We start from the raw sequence: 19087 nt of genomic DNA, 5'->3' as shown, positions 1-19087 counted from the left end.
GGCTCTGCTGGCAGTGGCCTCAGGGCACTGGCGCAGGCCCTGTGCTCCCACCCAGCTGTTGCTGTGCTCTGCGCCCCCACTCGTTGCCCCTTTCTCCCGCCTGCCTCAGGCATTTCCCCATTCCCCTCCCCCACCCGCCAGCTGGCCTCTAGCACCACGTGGTTCTTGGCTACAGTGCTAAGACCACAGGAGCTGTCTGGGCCAGCCCTGAGGACTGGGGCAATCACACATGGTTCTCCCCTGCCTCCCTCCCGCCCTCTTCCTTATCTGTATTTCCCTTGGCACAGGGAGGCAGGAACAGCCCCAGGCCAGAAGCCTCCAGAAGCCCTGGTAAGCAGAGGCTTCTGGCTGGGGCTTGGGTTGGGAGGGGCTGGGGTGAGGTGGGGCAAGGTGGGGCAGGGCAGGGCAGGGCAGGGCAGGGCCAGGCCAGACTTGGTGCAGCAGCTGTTTAGTTCTGTTGCTGGCTCCCACTGTGTCCTACTGCCCCAGGCTCCTGTCATCTTTGACAGGTAGACAGGCCAGATAAATATTAATTTTCTAAATTTTTGAGGGGCCCCATGGACTGCATAGAATGGCCTGGTGGGGTGAATCCAGCCAATGGGCCGCATTTTGCCCACCCCTGCCCTATCTGAACTGCTTGACTCAACCTATGCATTGCAGGGAGAAAGCCTGGCTATCTAATACAGGGTTATGGATTCTACTCAGGGGGAAAGAGCCAAAAAAGATAGGCATTGCACCACCTAGCTTGTGGGTGTTTTATTTCTGTCACTACCAGGCTTTGAATAGTCGATCTCGGGCAGCTTTCACCCGGTTAGCGGATGTTGCGCATCTTCCGGGCCCGTATTGTAGCCGTAGTTCTCTTTTCCCCACGCTGCCAACCCCAATCTCTTCTTCCATGACTTGGTGTTCCTCAGTAGGTGGGGCTGGTTAGCGGGACCCTCAGTGGTCCAGGTTCTCCCCAGCGGTTTCTCACAGGGCTCCACCATCCCTACACCCCAGCCTCACGCCACCTTTGGTGAGTTGCCCAGTCGTTGTCTATAGCATCTCCCATGGGGTCACTTTCCCTGCCATTGCCTTATGGCTAGCCTCGGCTTCACACCCTGCTTGCTCACGCGGACCCACCCTGGCAGCTCTCCGCACACTCGTCCCTCGCTTCCCGGGTGCCTACCCCACAGAGTAGCAATTCCGTAGTGATCTTCCTACTGCCTCGCCCCTGGGGTACTTATCTCACTTCCCTATGCCCCTATGTCTCGTGTAACAAGAAAGAGAAAAGAAGAAAAAAAAATACCTGCAACAACAAAACTGGCTAGTAACCTTATTCCTGTTCCTTAATGCCCCCACTCCAGAGCCCAATGGGGAGGGCATGTGGTCCCCTTGACTCGTCACCTCCGGACCCGCCTCCCATCCGTTCCTCAGTATGGCAGACCCCGGTGGTGATACCCGCCCCGACTGCAAACCCCTCTAGGGCTTTCCCCAGGTCTTTGCCCCCTGTGGGGTCTGCTTTTGTGCCCCGTTGTCATGGAACTCCCACCTGGGTTCCGTCATGCTCCCTGAGACCGCCTCAGTCCTTCTAGCCAGCACGCCCATCGTCCCGCTGTCGACCGACATGTATCTCTGTTGTGGGGCCCCACTCTCCCCAGCCCATGTCAGGTCCAGCTTGCTTGGCTCCTTGGGTCCAGCGCATGCGGTCTTCTCTGCTCCCTGCATCAGCCGCAGCTCTGCTTCCCGGCTATCCACCCCCTCTGCTGTTGTAGCCACCATTTTTATCCCTGCTGGCTAGCATCTGAGGCTGACGTCACTGGCCGGCTGTAACCGCACAAAAAGGCGGCTAACAAGCCACGCGGGTTTCTTCTCCTGATCTCCTTGCATCTCGTCCTGGGCTGCCGGTAAGTGTTGTTCATTACCCTGCCTCTCAGGACAATGTCCTTTACTGAATTTAGTCTTAGAGGTAAATCTGCTGTTTATTAAATTCAACAAGAGTCCAGCCTGGGAATTCAGTGAGGAGAGTCATAACTAGTAAGCTCTGTGCTTTAAGTCAACATTTCTCAAACCTAGTGGATACTTTTGTGCCCCCCTAGTGCAGCCCTCCACATTGACCCCCAGTGTCCTTCATGGCAGCAATGGACAAAAGTGAATTCAGTCAGAAGAGAAGTGGCTGCAGTAGCAGGTTCAAGATACCTGCTACCTTCACTGGATGTACATTCCCTGGGGGCCTCCATTCTGGTCCCTGCTCTGGCTAGGGATAGACATTACATATAAACCAGTTTAAGTGAACAGAAACTGGCTTAAACCTGTAACAGAACAGATGTTCAGTGCACATAAACCAGTTTGAAAATGGCTGAAACTGGTTCGAGATAAACCTGGTTGAATGTAGTATCAGACTTAACTGATTTGGGTCAAATAGATTTATGCAATGTCTATCCCAGACCCCTCCGTGTTTTGAGTTAAATCAGAGTCCCTCAGCATCCAAACATGTTCTCTGGGCTGGGCTGGGCTGGGCTGGGCTGGGCTGTCTGCTCCAGAGACCTGGGCTGGCCCCTCCCCTCTGCTTCCTGGCTGGAGCTCTGGCCAAGACTTGCAGGCAAAGCAGCATCTGCCTGGCTTCCTCTGCTCACCCCCACCCTCACTGCTTGCTGCTCAAGCAGGGATTCCCCCTTCCCTCCCTCCCACAGCAAGAACCATAGGTAGCATGTGGTATGCTAGCTAATGCTGAGAGGTGTCTGTATAAGGCAGACAGGACAGTGTAAGCTTAGGGCTTTTTGGAGGTAATCAACAGGTAGCTGGTAATGTCCCTCCATTCCTTCCTTGGAAAAGGTTGTTTAAGAAGAGCTTGAACTAATGACAGAGGCTTTGTTTTCTCATGGTGTGCTAAATGCTGATAACAGAGGTGATAAATGCTGTTATGGGGGATGGGATAGGGAACCGCTCCCTAATCAGAGCGCCCTACTGGGGCATGTCCACACTCCCCTTCAGCTCAGCAGTGTAGAAAGGAAGGGAGGGCTGTCTAGCACCCACAGCTTCTAGCCTGAGCCACTGCAGACAAGTGCCTGAATTTCCTCAGTTCAGAGGGGGTGTCTGTTCAGTTACAAACTGGTTCAGCCTAGCTGGGTTAGACTAACCTGCAAAGATTGAATCTATTCAGGGTTTTTGAGTGTCTGTCCCTAGCCTCTGAGTCACTACCCCCCTCACACACCTTTAGTCACGCTACTATCAGTAAGCAACCAGTTGGGCTCCTAAGATGTTATGTATGGAAAATGTTACTTGTTTAAAGTGTCATATGTATAAAAGGTGGCTTTCCTCATCATCAGTGCCCAGTCCACAGTCCTTAGCACCTTCCCTCATGCTTCTCTGCTCACATGTATTCAAGCTCCATAGTATATCATCTCACCTATTAGGGCAGTGCCTAAATAGTCTCCCTAACTCAATCTGTATACCAAGAACAGTGATGAACTGTCCTGTGTCAATCCTAAACTTTATGATCAGTTGTACAGTGCAGTAATGTAAACTACCCACAAGAGGACAGTGCATCTCCCTGGAGATTTAACAAATACTTATGCATCCATTCTTACCTGCTCAACTCCTGGCATAAAGCAGTGTCTCAAGGGAAATTGTAGAAGCCTTTCATTCAGGATTCTTAAACCAGGACAAAATGTGTGTGCTTATCAGTGTACAATATGAAACAAAGGTGCACTGATGGTATGATTCATTTGATGACCTGGCAGACCTTTTCCATCTCTAGCATTTATAATCTCATGTGAAAAATAAAACCTGTCATATTTTCACCGCTTTGGAAATAACTATGTTATTGTAGTGAATTATGAACATCTTTAATTACATGTACAGCAACTGAAACTTCACTAGTCTATTTTACTAATGGATTTAGATTGGTGTTTGAGGTTCTACTGTGATGGCCCAGTAAATGTGGCATGTAATACAGCCATTATTAAAAGGAATCATTCCAGGGCATTTTGATTACAAAACATAGAAATTCTAAACTTTTAATTGTCTCCCTTCCCCCATTTCTACCTTTCTGAAAGAGAGGCTTTTGTTTCCAAATGAGACTGACTTTGTAAATTCTTTCATTATTTTCACTGCACAATTCATCATAATTTGGAAAGGATCAAAAAGGCTTAGGCATTTATATGAATAAAAATATGGCATTAGCAGTTATACTAGCTAGGATAAAAATTACAAGCATTATCAATCTGCATGCTTCAGGGCATAATCTGATCACCAGATGGAGTTAGAAAGAAATGTCCCCCCATGGTGTTGTAGAGCATAATTAGGTGCATTATGGGGATTTTACACCTTCTTGTAAATCATCTATCCTGGCTACTTTCAGAAAAAGCATACCAAACTGAACAGATGCCTGCTGTGTTCTAGTGTGAATATTATTTTAATCTCCACTGTGGAGTCAAACTAAAAGCTTTGCTCTGCACTTTTCCTCCTCTGACATTTGATAAATTTGGATGCACATATAGGCTTTTCAGTAGTGTGCAACTTCTACCATGGGCCTATTCAGAACCTCACATCCTAATTTCTAATGCTACCTTAACTTTGGTATAATTCAGATCTGAATGTGGCAAGCCACGTCTCTAACAGATGTGGCAAAAATTAAGGAAAGTAGGGTGTACAGCGAGCTGGTAATTTATAAATCATGCTCTGGGTGGAACAGCTTCAATCACATTGCCAGGACATGTAGAAGTTTATGTGTGTTTGTTCCAGAAGAGTGATAAAGAATGCCTTGTATTTGAAATTTGGTCTAACCTCTATCCCAATTATGCAATTGGTTCAATAAAAGATATCACCCAGGATCTGGATTTTCTGCTTGCCACAGAAAAATGTGGATTTTCTCTTTTTAAAGAGAAAAAACAAATTTTCTCATTTAAAGGAGAAAACAGCAAGATATAGCAGCTTTCCCTTTGCAGGGTGACAGGGTTCCAGCCTGCAAGGATCTGGGGAAAGCTGGAGGAGGGCAATCAGGAAGGGGGCACCAAGTGCATGTGCGTTCATACATATGCATGTGGCAGCCAGGTAGCCTGGAAAGCAGCTCCCACAACTCCCCACAGGTAAGTTGAAGGGGGAATTTAGGCCCCCATAGTGAGGGAAGGAGGGAAGGGGTTGGGTAGCACTGGGATTGGGAGTGGGAGCGCTGCCTGGGGTCTGGGGCCAGGGTGGGAATGTGTGGCTGCCGGGCCTGGCTGGGGAGTGGGACAGAGCTGCAGGCAGCTTGTATGGTGGGGTAGAAGGCAAAGCCATCCCGCCACTGTGCGTACATCCAGGAGGGGTATGGGGGGCACATGCTTCCCAGATTAGTGCACAGGATAGGGGCAGATGCAGGCTGGTGGCTGCAGGCTTGGGGTTTTCTGCCCTGCTGCCCTCCCCCTGGGGCCTCCACAGCCCAGTGGGCAGGACCTGGTGTGGCAGAGCAGAGTGGGGCAGGAGGGCTTGGTGCCACCACCAGAGCCCCACATTGCCATGGAGAGGTGCCCCCTGCCTGCCCAGAAGCAGTGACAGTGCAGAGTTGTGCCCCCTGCAGCTGCCAGGCAGGCAGAGAGTACTTTGTCATGGTGGCACAGGACTCCTGGAAGTGGCACTGAGCCTCCCGGCTCCACTTTGCCCTGCCACCCCAGTTCTCACCCTCTGGGCTGTGGAGGCCCCCAGGGGAAGGGCTGCAAGGCAGGGAGGCCGGAGCCTGCAGCCTCCAGCCTGCATCCTTCCCTACCATGGGCTCTGCTTCAACCATGCCACCCACTGAGGAGAGGGAGCTGGGCTTTATGCTCTGCTCCAGCCACAGCAGCCACTGCCTCCCGTGGGCACAGCTGGAGCTCAGGCACTGCTGTGGCAGCAGGGGGTTGCAGACCTGGGTCCCTGGTCCCTAGCAGCTGAAGGACCCCTCCATCAGGGCTGGGGGCTACAGCTCTCAAGTGAGAAGCACCAGCAGGGGTGAGGGGGGCGCTGTGGGTTGGGGAGTGAGGGGCACTGGCAGGGTCAGGGGACTGTGGACCCAGCAGGGGAAGGGGGCTGTGGGTCAGCCACTTTACCCATAACCAGTATACATAATAGCAAGTACAATGAATTGCATTGATGGATCTAACCAGCTGATCTGTAGATGTGCCCAGGTACTCATGCAAATACTATTTGCATTTCTTATGTGCCTATTGCTGTAACCCTATGGACTAATGTACTAACAGTGGTAGGCACAAATTTTCATTAAAACATGCAGGCGTTCTTCAAAAAAAAGGTATGTAATATTTATTACCTTCTGAATAACTTCCCCATAAATCTGAGTTCATTGTTTGACTGAATTCACCAAAGCATACTACTTCTTGGGAACCAATCTTACTTGCTGAATGTGCAATAGTTTCTAAGTAAAATATTTCCTTTACACAGAAATGTATGTTTTTATTGAGGCCTGAGCTTTGTATGGTTAGGGAACAAAGCATATACTGCCTGTTGATAATAGGCCGACGTAAAAGGCAATAAAGAGAGATTCTATAAGTACATCAAAAATAGGAAGACCAAAGAAAGTGTAGGTCCCTTAGAATGCAAAATGCAATCTTGTTATTGATAATGCAGAAAAGGCTGAAGGCAATGGAAGTGATATATCTTGTTTTTAGCAAGGCCTTTGACATTGTGTCCCACAGCATTCTCATTAATAAGCTACAGAAATACAGACCAGATGAAAGTACTGCAAAGTGGATACATAACTGGTTGATTATCTTGCTCAATAAGTAGTCAACAGCTCAATGTAATGCTGAGAGTAGGGATCAAGTAAGGTTCCCCAAGTCTGACATGGGTCTAGTTTTGGCTAACTTCTTAATGATTTGGACAATGGAATTGAAGGCAGGTGTAGCAAATTTGCACATAACACTAAGTTTGGTGGAGCTGCAGCCATTCTAGAAGGTAGGGCTAGGATTCAGCATAATAAACTGCAGAAATTATCAATATCTATCAGATGCAAGTTTATAAGAACAAGAGCAAAGTCCTGCATGTGGAATGAAATAATTACACACACAAATACAGACTTAGGATTACAGTGGGCCAAAAACTGAATGTGAGCCAACCATGTGTTCTTGTTACCAAAAAAAAAAAGCCAACAGGACACTGAGCTACATTAACAGAAGTGTCTTTACAAATCAAGGGAATTGATTCTTTTGCTCTATGCAGCACTGGTGAGGCCTCACCTAGAGTACTGTGCTCAGTGTTGGGCCCCACACTTCAAGAAAGATGTGAACAGACTGGAAAGAGTCTAGCGGAAAATGACAAAAATTATTAGAGACCTAGTAAACACATAAACATGACCTAGTAAACAAAGCCAAAAGAACTACGATTATTAGTCTGGAGAAGAGAAAATGGAAGGGGATTTGATAAAAGTCTTCTAATACTTGAAGGGCAATTTTGAAGAAGATGGAGATAGAGTTTCCTTTATCGCTGTAGGGGACAAAACTGGGGCAGTGGCCTCAAATGAGACAGAGGAAATTTAAGTTGGAGATTATGAAGAACTTTCTGACTATGATAGCAGTCAAGCACTGGAGCAGGCCAACTAGTCAAGTTATTGAATCTCTATCACTGGAAATTTTGCAGAGGAGGTTAGAGAGACAATTGATTGAGGAGGATTGGTTAGGGATGATCCATAATTTCATAATTTTATAGTTGGTAGGGTCAGAAAGGACCTGATCAGGTCATCAAGTCTGACCCTCTGCCCTGGGCAGGAAAGAATGCTGTGGTCAAATGACCCCAGCTAGGTGATTGCCTAGCCTTCTTTCGAAGACCCCCTGGGTAGGAGCAAGCACCACTCCCCTTGGAAGTTGGTTCCAGATCCTAGCCGCCCTGACTGTGAAGTAGTGCCTCCTGATGTCTAGCCTGAACCTACTCTCAGTCAACTTATGGCCATTATTCCTAGTTACTCCTGGTAGTGCGTGGGGAACCAGTAGGGTATCTCCCATTCCCTACTGGTCCTCTTTGGTAAGTTTATAGATGGCCACCAGATCCCCTCTCAGCCTTCTCTTGTGAAGGCCGAACAGGTTCCGATCCTGCTTTGAGAAGGGGGATTCATAGATGCTAGGGTTGGAAGGGACCTCAACAGATCATTGAGTCTGACCCCCTGCCTAGGCAGGAAAGAGTGCTGGGGTCAGATGACCCCAGCCAGATGCCTATCGAGCCTTCTCTTAAAGACCCCCAAGGTAGAGGAGAGCACCACCTCCCTTGGGAGACCATTCCAAATTTTGGCCCCAAGAAGTTTTTCCTGATATCTAGCCTAAATCTGCTCTCTGTCAGTTTGTGACCATTGTTCCTTGTTACCTCAAGAGGCACCCTGGTGAACAGAGCATCTCTAATCCCATGCTGCATTCCCCTAATGAATTTGTAGGCAGCCACAAAATCACCTCTCAGCCTTCTCTTGCAGAGGCTGAAGAGGTCCAGGTCCCTCAGTCTCTCCTTATGGGGCTAACCATATGAGTGGTCATCCTCTGGACCCTCTCAAATCTATCAACATCCTTCTTGAAGTATAGTGCCCAAAACTGGACACAGTACTCCAACTGCAATCTGACCAATACCACGTAAAAGGGAAGTATCACCTCCCTGGTTCTGTTTGTCATGCATTTGCTGATGCATTATAAAGTGCGGTTAGATTTGCTGATGATTTTGTCATACTGATGACTCACGTTCATCTTGGAGTCCACTATGACTCCGAGATCCCTTTACACTTCTGTGTTGCTGAGAAGGTCACTTCCCAGCCAGTAGGTCTGCTGGATATTTTTGCACCCTAGGTGCAGCACTCTAGAATTCTCCTTGTTATACTGCCTCCAATTGTGTACTGCCCCTTTTCTAACCTGTCCAGGTCTGCCTGCAATCATTCCAGAGTGAGCACTTCACCCAACAATTTAGTATCGTCTGCAAACTTGGACAGAGTATGCTTCTTACCCACATCCAAGTCACTGATGAAGATATTGAAGACTACAGGTCCAAGGACTGAACCCTCTGGGACCCCCACTTCCAGGTCAATACTGGCCCGTCTACTACCACTTCCTGGGTGCAACCACTAAGCAAATTTACCACCCACCAGACCATGCAAACATCTGTGTCACAACATCTTATTTATGCTAAAATCCAAGAAAAAGACATCCACCTCTACTCGCACATCTAAGCATATTGTGACTGTCATAAAACAAAACCACATTGGTCAGGAATGATCTACCTACTATGAATCCATGCTCGTTTCCCTGCTGCATTATTTTTCCTGATGGATTTCCACAAATATGATAAGAGTGGAGTGCTGGTGGGAAAACCTATGTATGTTAGAGTGGTCATGTAGCAGGCAGGTACTTGGAAAAGCACTAGAGCTGCTCTTGAGGGTTGATGTTGTGGTGTATATGCTGAGTTCTGAACCCACAGGCTGTGAGTGCAAGGCCCTGTGTCACCACCCTCCCTCCTCTGGGCCTAATGCTTGCTACATTTTTTTCCCCACCATGACACAAGGAACCTGCTGTGGGCCCCAGAACCAATTGGACTACTGGCAAGGCTTCAGGCTGCAAAAGTGCAGGCCTTAGCGTGTGTGTTAGGAAGGGGAAGTTGGTGGGGCCAAAACGGCCTCTTTTGTTAATTTTGCATTTTCGGGCAGCTGGGGCGGTTGTGGCCCGAGCACAAACAAGTCAGCAGCCCCAGAGCCTTTTGTTGTGTGTCTTGGGCTGCACATGATGCTAGTAGGAACAAGAGAGATGTTTGTGGCTGCTTATGGCCTCTTCTTGCAGGGCACAGGGCCATAAGTCAAGGCTTTAATTTTGTGTGTGTGTGTGTGTGTTGGGGGTGTTGTTGGGAAAACCAATGCATTTTAGAGTGGCCATGTAGTAGGCAGGCACTTGGAAAGGAGCTGGGCCTGCTCTTGAGGGGTGGTGTTGTGGTGTATGTGCTGAATTCTGTACCTGCTAGCTGTGAGTTCAACAACTGGTGTCACCCCTCTCCCTTCCCTGTGCTTCCTAGGTTTTTTTTTTTTTCCACCATGACACATGGAAGCTGCCATGGGCCCCAGAACCAATTGGACTACTAGCAAGGCTTTTTAAAGTATGGGGTATAGGTGGGAAAACCTATGTATTTTAGGGTGGTCATCTGGTAAGTAGGGTCTTGAAAAGGAGTAGGGGTTGCTCTATAGTTGTGGTGTAGTGTGTGTTTAGAGTCTTCAGCCAGCAGGATCTGAGTTCAAGTGCAGGGGTCACCTCTGTATCTGCTCCTTATGTGGTGTGTGCTTGATTTTTTTTTTTCAGCCACGGCACATGGAAGCTGCCATGGACCCCAGAACCAACTGGAGTAGTGGTAAGGCTCCGGTGTGTAGAAGTGCAGGCCTCAGCCATGCCGAGGCCTAGATTTCAGCCCGTGGTTCATGCAGAGCACTCAGAGTATCTGTTAGGAAAGGTAAGTTGGTGGGACCAAAACCATGTTTGTGGCTGCCTATGGCCTCTTTTTTCAGGGCACAGTGTCATCAGACAAGGGTTTAGATTTTTTTTTTTTAGTGTGGGTTGTTGTTTGGAAAACCATCCTATGTTATTGTGGTCATCTGGTAGGTAGGGACTTGGAAAGGACAGGTACAGGGGTGACAGGTAGCCTTGTGAGGGGTGAACTCACAATCTGCTGGCAGCTTCAATATGTCATGGTAAAAAAGATAAATTCTGTGATGCCGCTGTGCAGGGGATGCTGAGAGGCTGTACCTAGGCTTGAATTTTCAACCTTGTAGCTCAATACACAGCATGAAAACTCCTAAGTGATAGACCAGGACAGCCCCACCCCCGGCTTTCCATAGCACTGCAAACACCGGAACCACAATCACATGCAGCTGTTTGCCCAACACCAGCCCACACTAATAAAAAAAGAAAAATTCAAACCCTTGATGGACGGCCCTTTGCCCTGAAAGAACAGGCCAGAGCCAGCCACAAACATCCTTCTCTTCCCTGCCTGCATCATGCATAGTGCTAGAGACAGAACAAAAGCCTCCAGGGCTGCTGGCTTCTTCGTGCTCCAGCCTCAAGTGTCTCAGCTGCCCCAGAATTCAAATGCACAAAATTTCCCAATTTGGCCCCACCGTCTTCCCATCCTCAGAGACTCTCCAAGTGCTCTGTTCAAAGCACGGGCCTAAATTTGGGCCTCAGCATGCCATGCAGAGGCCTGCAACTTTTCACCCATTCTTTGTAGTTCGGAGGTTTAACTGCTGTATACAAAACCAATAAGTTGTCCATTCAAATCTGGGTAGGGTTCCATGCCTCCTACTGCCCAGGGGCACCCAGGAAAGTATTTTTTTCCCCATGACACATGGGAGCTGCCATGGGTCCCAGAACCAATTGGACAAGTGGGAGGGCTCCAGAGTAGAAAGATACAGGCTTTGGTATGGCATACCGATCTGCATTGTCCCAGATTTAGGGCCATGCTTCAATCAGAGAACTCGTAGTATGGGCTACTGGTACCTGCTGACTCTGGGTGGGCCCCAGGGACCGATAGGTGACTGTGGTATGGCAGGTGGGGATTGATTCCTGAAGCCTCTGTGGCAAAACCGGAAGTGCCACCGGCAAAACCAGAATTGCCGTCTGTGCTTCTCAGGGTTGGGTAGCAGCTGGCTCTCCCCACTCCCCGGCCTGCAAGATTCGATCTCAGGAGGTGCACATGCCCTCCTGTGCCCCTGCCTATGTCCTCCTAGGCTATTTTGAAATGGTTTTCTTTTTGTAGGACAGCTTGGAGGTCATTAATGATGTATCTAAGGTATTCAGGGTTGGGGCTGTAGGTGACCATCAGAGGGAATCTGTTGTTCTTGTCCTGGGGATGGTATTGTAGCATGTCAGAGCAAGGTTTAAGTCTTGCTTTGTTGATATGAGTGTCTACAGTTTTGCGATTGTATTGTAATTGTAGGAATCTCTGCTCCAGATCCTTAAAGTTTTCATCCTGGTCTTTGGAATCAGAGCAGATATCGTTGTAACCCAGAGCTTGGTTGTAGATGAGGGATCCAGTTCTGTGGTTAGGATGAAAGTTGGTGGTGTGAAGGTAGCTGTGGTGATCAGTTAGTGTCTGATATAATGTGATGGCAACGTGGCCACTGAAAACCTTCACTGTAGTGTCTAGAGATTAATTTTCTAGGTGAGGTATTCCAGAGTTAGTTTGATGTAGAGGTGAACATTATTAAAGTTCTGGTGAAATTTCTCTGGTGAAATTTCTTCTCATGAGTCTGTACAATAAAGATGTCATTGATGTACCTTAGGTTGATCAGAGGGATGAAAGGGTGACTGCAGAGGATGCAGACTTCAGGGTCTAGAATAAATAAGTTGGCATACTGGGGGCTCACCCATGGTAGTGTCTTTTGTTTGTGGGTACAGGGAGTCCCCAAACCTGAAATAGTTGTTTGAGAAGACCAAGAAGATGAATTTAACGGAAAAAGAAGCTATGTTATCATTAAGGATAATGTTCTTTATGACTTCAGCCTTCATAGGCAATGTTGATGTATAGAGATGGGACATCCCTTGTAGCTAAGATGGTGTTAGTTGAAAGCTTGTCAATGTGGACCAGTTTCTTTAAGAAATCTGTGGTGCCTTTCAAATAGCTGGGAGCTCCAGTGGCATATGGGAATAGGATAGAGTCAATATAGTCAGAAACTCCCTCGGTGATGCGGCATCCTGGGTTGTGAAATCTGTGGGTCTTGCATAATAAATAAAAGTTGTCTTTCCTGGGCTCCTGGGTGGTAAAAGCAGTAATCCTCTCTTGGGTGTCTCAAGGTAGATCCTGAGAGAGTTTATCCAGTTCCTCCTGGTGTTATGCCACAAGATTCTTGATCAGGAAGAGTACATAGTACAGGAAAAGCTCTGTTATCTGGCATCCCCCGGGACTCAGACAAACCCGATAGGTTCTTATTCTGTTGGTTTCATAGGCTGCAATATTTTGTTTCTACAGAGAGATGACAGAAGTTGGTGACATTGGCCATGTATGTAAATGATCACAGTGTCCTATGGAGATGAATTGATTCATGAATAAAGATGAGGAACTGAGGTGTGGCAGGAGAAATCATTTATCAATTATATGCTTTGGAAAAACTGAAAGATGATGTGGCTTTAATGGCTGAATGAGTTTGAAAGGGAGACTTGTAAATTGAGTTCTAATTCTGTTCTGTTGCACTCATAATAAAGAGCTGTTAAACTAATTGCATCTTTGTGTGGTTCATGAACAACAGCATTGAGCTGTATAGCATAACGGACAGCAGAGATCAGAGTTTAATTAGACTTCAGTCACTGTCCTTTGCAACATGTAAAGTGGATCCTGGCTGGTTATATTTTTCCTATCAATAGTAATAATATACAAAGTGGAAAGGACATAAGAAGCTGTAAATATTATCTGGGAAATTCATTTGGAAATTTAACCTGAAAATAAACACCCTGAAGCATAACAACATGGATTTGTTTGGTCTCAGTGATTTGTTTCATCCAAACAGATCCACTGGTAGTATTACCAGCCCTTGCAGCAACTCATTATTGGGCAGCTAGCAGGATTCCACAGGAAAAGCACAGTGGAGAACTGGGTCAGACCAATGACAGGCTGTTTCCAAGAGAGGAGGCTTTGGTGGGAAACTATATGTACCTGACCCTCAGTGAGATTTGGGCACACAACCTTCTAATCTGGAGACAGATGTGCTATCATTTCAACACAGAATCATACTTGTACCGTGGGGGTCACACATGGAGAAAAGATGCTAACTCATAATAGTGAGATGTATTTGATAAAAATAGCTGTGGATAACAGATGACCTGTTTCCCTTACATATCTTAGCATGTACTTTATTAAGGCATGTCTTTTGTTAATACTTTTATCATTTTCAGTTGACTGCATAAACTAAGCTTTTCATTAACACAGACCATGGTACACATTTGGAGTCTTGCTAGAATTGGTGGGGCATCACACTGATCAAGATTTCATGTTTGGGAATCCTGCTGCAAGACAGGACCCAAATTATAAAAGTGTGCTGTAAATTACTGGAATAATCCAGGCTAGGGACAGACATTTGAAAAGCCCAAGCCTGAAGCAATTCAATCTTTACAGGTTAGTCTAATTCACTGTTGTTTTAGGAAATGCAGGCACATGCCTACTGTGGCTCAGGCTAGAAGTCAGGGGGCACTACAGCAAGTCCTCCCTTACCTTCTACAATGCTGAGCTGGAGTAAGAGGGATGTGGAAGCGGTCAGATTCAGGGGAAGGTAAGCTTTAGGGAGCATAGTACTGTAGATAGGTCAGACCTACTGATATAATAATGCTTAAACCAAGGGCATTGTATCCCTGGGCCTGGTCTAAGATTTACCTAGTCCCAAATTTATACCTCAAGAGATGGGTGGTGACTTGAACTCCAAGACCTGAAGAGGAATGCATTGAAAGTGAGCGGTAGAGGTCAGAGGGGCAGTTAACTTGGTAAACATTACAGAAAGAAACAGACATTCAACATCAAATGCATCTTGTGAAATAAATGTGTTTTTTGCCAACGCAGGAGTGACATTAGGGCAGGAAATATGGGTGTGTGGAGGGGCTCATCCATATTATTTCATGTGTCATGATATAGTAATAATTTGGACGATGAGACATTTTCTCTTAGGCTTTGAGCTCCATTATTGTTCTAATTTGAAACTCAGATTTCAGATTGCACCATTGTCCAATATTCAATGTTGCTACTCATTTCTAAATAAAGAAGAGACAGTTACTACTAAAAATAAATCTTTCACTTGTAGCCTTATGGAGCTTTGGTGGCAATACAGCAACCAGCTTTCCTGTAACAGAGGGACATTTGAACTGATGGTTTAAAAATCAACCACTTGGCAGGGTGCTCATCGCTTCCTTATCTGAGAAGAATTGTTTGCACAACTTACCATGATTTCATTTTCTTTGAACAAAGTTTAGAACCAGTAAAGAATGCACAGCAAAATCCAGGCAGTCATGAGTGTCTAAAGTGGGTTTTTTTTGGTGTTGGTTTAGTGATTCGTTTTCGGTACGTTCTCCAGTATCCTGTCCTACCACAGCAATGTTGTCCCTCATTTGTGGTTCAGGAGGTTTTAGGACTTAGGGATTTCCTCTGGAACATTAGCGATGACTTCCTCTGGTTTAACTTCATTTTTGGCTATTCTATAATCTATTATTTATTTAATGGTATAATTAATAATGGGACGTAGTTAGCTATGTTAATCGAAGTCAGGCAGAAGACAGGGTATATTTGCACCTTACAGATCAGTAGTGTCCAACATTTTCAGGTCATAGATTGCATGATTGATGTCAGATCCTTCTGTGGGCCAGATCCAGTCCATGGGCCCAATCCAGCTTTGTGGAAATGGCCGGGCTGGAGCCAATGCAGTTGGTTAGTAATGAAGACTGATCCTTCTGCTTGAGGCTAATCCAGCCACACAGGACTTGGAAATTTGATGGCAGGAGAGTGGCAGTGCTAATTCCTACCACTCTCCCACCAGCAAATTTCTGGACCCATGGGGACACCTGCGAGCCAGAAGACATGGCTCCCCAGGCTGGATTTGTCTGAGGCCTTGGGGCTGAGCAGCCTTGTTATAGATCCGATAAATCAGATATATACACAAAAGCTAAATCAGTTATATACACAAAAACTTATGCTACACAAACACTCAGACACACGCACATATACATATCTATCTATCTAGCATAAGCTTTTGTGTATATATGTGATTTAGTGTATATAACTAGCATGTGTTTGTGTGTGTGCATATATATATCTAGCATAATCTTTTGTACATATATCTGATTTTATATATATATAAAAAAAACATAAGCTTTGATGAAGCTAAGGTCACTTCATCAGATGCTGTGAAAGGACATAAACAGAACAGTCTATGAAATGGAGGGAGTGATTTGAATGTAAAAGGTAGGAAGGGTGAGTAGGAAAGGGGGACAATCCCAAGAAAGACAAACAAGAAAGGAGTAAACCTGTAGGAACAAAGTGATCACAAAACCTAATCCAGGTAATGGGATAAGAATCTACAGTCCCTGTTTAAATTATTGTCACAGTGCACTGAAGTGCCTGCTCCTAGAGAAGGACAGGTGTTGGTTGCTGGGGCAACCACAAGGGTCAGCTGACCAGGAGGGGACAGGGCCTGGCCTATATAAACAGCCCAGGCTGAGGCCATAGACAGTTCTCCTCTGGCTGCTGATGGAGTAGGTGCTCTGTCAAAGCATTGCAGCCTATAGAAGCCGAGGGCCTGAATCAGCTCCCGTGTGAGGATACTGGGTGGAGGAAACCCTGGTAGGGATTTGAGAGGATAAGCTACCGGATGGTTTAGGGTCGCGTTTCAGCCAGGAGGCTTCGTTTGAGTTACAGCTGGTGGGCTTGTGTTATTCTGTTTGTTTGCTTGTTTGTTGTTACACGGAGGACCGGATGAGGCTATAAGGGGTTGGAGGAGGCCTCATAGGAGCATCCCAGCAGCATGGGAGTTCCTGGTGCCAGAGAGGGCACAACAGTTTGGATTAAGAGCCAGGTAAGGCCGAGGCTGCCTGAGCCGGGTAAGGATCATAGACCTAAGAAGGAGGTCTGGGGGCCAGGTACAGCCAAAGCCACCTGAGCCCCAGTTGTGAGGAGCACCAGTGTGGGCACCGACAAGCCCAGAGGGTGCTTGCGAGAAGCTCCCGAGAGGGCGAGGGCACAGAGAGAAGCCCTGAGAGGGCGAGGGCACAGAGAGGGGAGCCCCCGAGAGGGCGAGGGCACAGAGAGGAGCCCAGAGGACGTCCGCAAGGGCGCGGGCAATAGTAATTTGACTCAACAACGTCCGATACATCTGAGAGTCTTGGGGCGTGGTATAAGGGGTGGTAGGAGCCACACACAGCCCATAAGGCTGGGGAGGGCACCAAATCAATCTACACGGAACGGGGGCCAGGATAAATAAGAGCACCGTGTCCAAGGGACAAAAGGCAGCCTCTCTTATAATACTTTTGTCATCAAAGACATGGCGGGCAAGAACCAGGGTGCTTGAAAGACAACCTGGCACGGTAGGGGATGCCAGGAGAGATCACGGCTGCTCCTGGGTCCCTGCCCTGTGACAATTATACTTAGCACAATCCAGTCTGTGTATGTTTTCTTGTTCTACAGGTTCCTGTTCAAATCATTTTTAAAGGTTTGCTGCCAAAGAACAGTTATCCTGAAGTCAGCGATGGAGTGTCCAGGGAGGTTCAAGTGTTCTACCACAAGTTTTGTGTATTTCTAGACTTGATACCCAGTGGGGGTCCATTCATCCTTTCACATATGAATTACCTCATCTGTCCAATATAGACAGCAGAGGGCCACTGTAAGCAAGTAATGGCATACATGGCCTTGGTAGAACTGTAGGTGAATGAACCTCAGATGTTATAATCTGTTATTTGGTCCAGTGATAATGTGGTCTGTATTGATAAGGGAACAGAACTGTCAATTGGATCTGGAGCAAGACCTGTGTCTCAGTGAGTCTGAGTTAGGTAGCCTGTTGCTTGAGAGATGCTGTTTAAGGTTGGGGTGGTTGTCTGTGAGGACAAGTTTGTCCCTCATGGCTACCTGGAGATGGTTGTCTTTTTGCAGGAAGGCTTGGAGGTCATTAATGATGTCTAAGGTGTTCAAGGTTGTAGGTGACAGCCACAGAGATTCTGTTGTGTCCTGGGCCTTGTATTGTAGCAGGTCAGAATGAAGTCTGGGTCTGGCTTTGTTGAGCTGCATGGCTACAGTTTTGGGATTGTATTGTAATGGTAGAAATCTCTGCTCCGGGTCCTTAAATTAAAACTTTTTAACATATTTATATGATTTAAAATAATTTAAAATGTCCATATTGGAAGGCTCAAATGCATATTGTTTTTAAACTTTACACTTCCGTACCAGTTTTTACATGGAGGTATGAAGGCACTTACCAAACAATAACAAATTAAGTTCACAAGGTTCAGCTAGATAGGGTAGGTAAGTGGCTTGTCCAGGTAAATAAGTATCACAGCTAAGAATACAACCCAAAAGTTTATCCCCTGGTATGAATACTAGAGAGCATACTGCACTGCTCCTCAGGTAGTTCATCCCCTCATCACTCTATATCTTACATAAAAATCAGAGGTGCAGAAAAGAACATGAGAACTGAAGAATGAGTGGTAGACTCAGAAATCAAAAGAAATCCAATATTTTGCTGACATCCATGACACTTGTGGCTTCTTCAGCACTACCAAGGCTGTCTACGGCCCTAGCACTCAAGGCTTTAATCCTCTAAGATCAAAGGATGGAACAACACTCCTGAAAGACAAAAAACAATCAGAGAAGACCTTGGTTTGCCGCATACCCTGGCAGAGATCAGGACTGCCGTCAGGAAAATGAAGAATAATAAGGCAACTGGTGTTGACAGAATACCTGCAGAGATGTTCAAAGGAGAACAACTTATGTGTCAGCTTCCTATCCTCATCCTTAAAATCTGGAAGAAGGAAGAAATCCCAGCTGACCTAAGGGATGGCTTGATTGTTACAATAATCAAGAAGGGGGACAGAGCTGATTGCAGAAACTATCGAGGCATCTCACTGTTGGCCACTGCTGGGAAAAGTCATCGCTTCTTCCACTGCTGAAAAAATTCTTCCAGAATCTCAAAATGGCTTCAGACCATCTCAAGGAACTGCACACATGATCTTTACAGCACATCAAATCCAGGGGAAGTATCATGAGCAAAATCAACCTCTCTATTTGGCCTTCATCGACCTCTCTAAAGCCTTTGATTCTGTAAACCATGAAGCCCTATGGAAAATCTTGTCCAAAATTGGCTGCCCAAACAAATTCATCATTGTTCTGAGACTTCTCCATGACAACATGTCAGCAAGGGTTCTCAGCAATGGGAATCAAACAGGACCATTTGAAGTGAAAACTGGAGTGAAGCAAGGTTGTGTCATGACTCCAACTTTGTTTTCCATCTTCATCTCCACCATAATGCACCTCATTGACAGAAAGCTCCCACATGGAATTGAAATTGTATACAGGATGGATGGAAGACTCTTTAACCGCAACAGACTTAAGTCCAAAACAAAGACCATGATGACGTCCATAACAGAGGTCCAGTATGCAGATGACAATG

This window comes from Crocodylus siamensis, chromosome 1 (assembly GCF_052110815.1).
Source record: "Crocodylus siamensis isolate JL-2025a chromosome 1, ASM5211081v1, whole genome shotgun sequence".
In the NCBI taxonomy this organism is placed as follows: domain Eukaryota; kingdom Metazoa; phylum Chordata; order Crocodylia; family Crocodylidae; genus Crocodylus; species Crocodylus siamensis.
The sequence above is the reverse complement of the archived record's forward strand: the minus strand, read 5'-3'. Positions refer to the sequence as shown.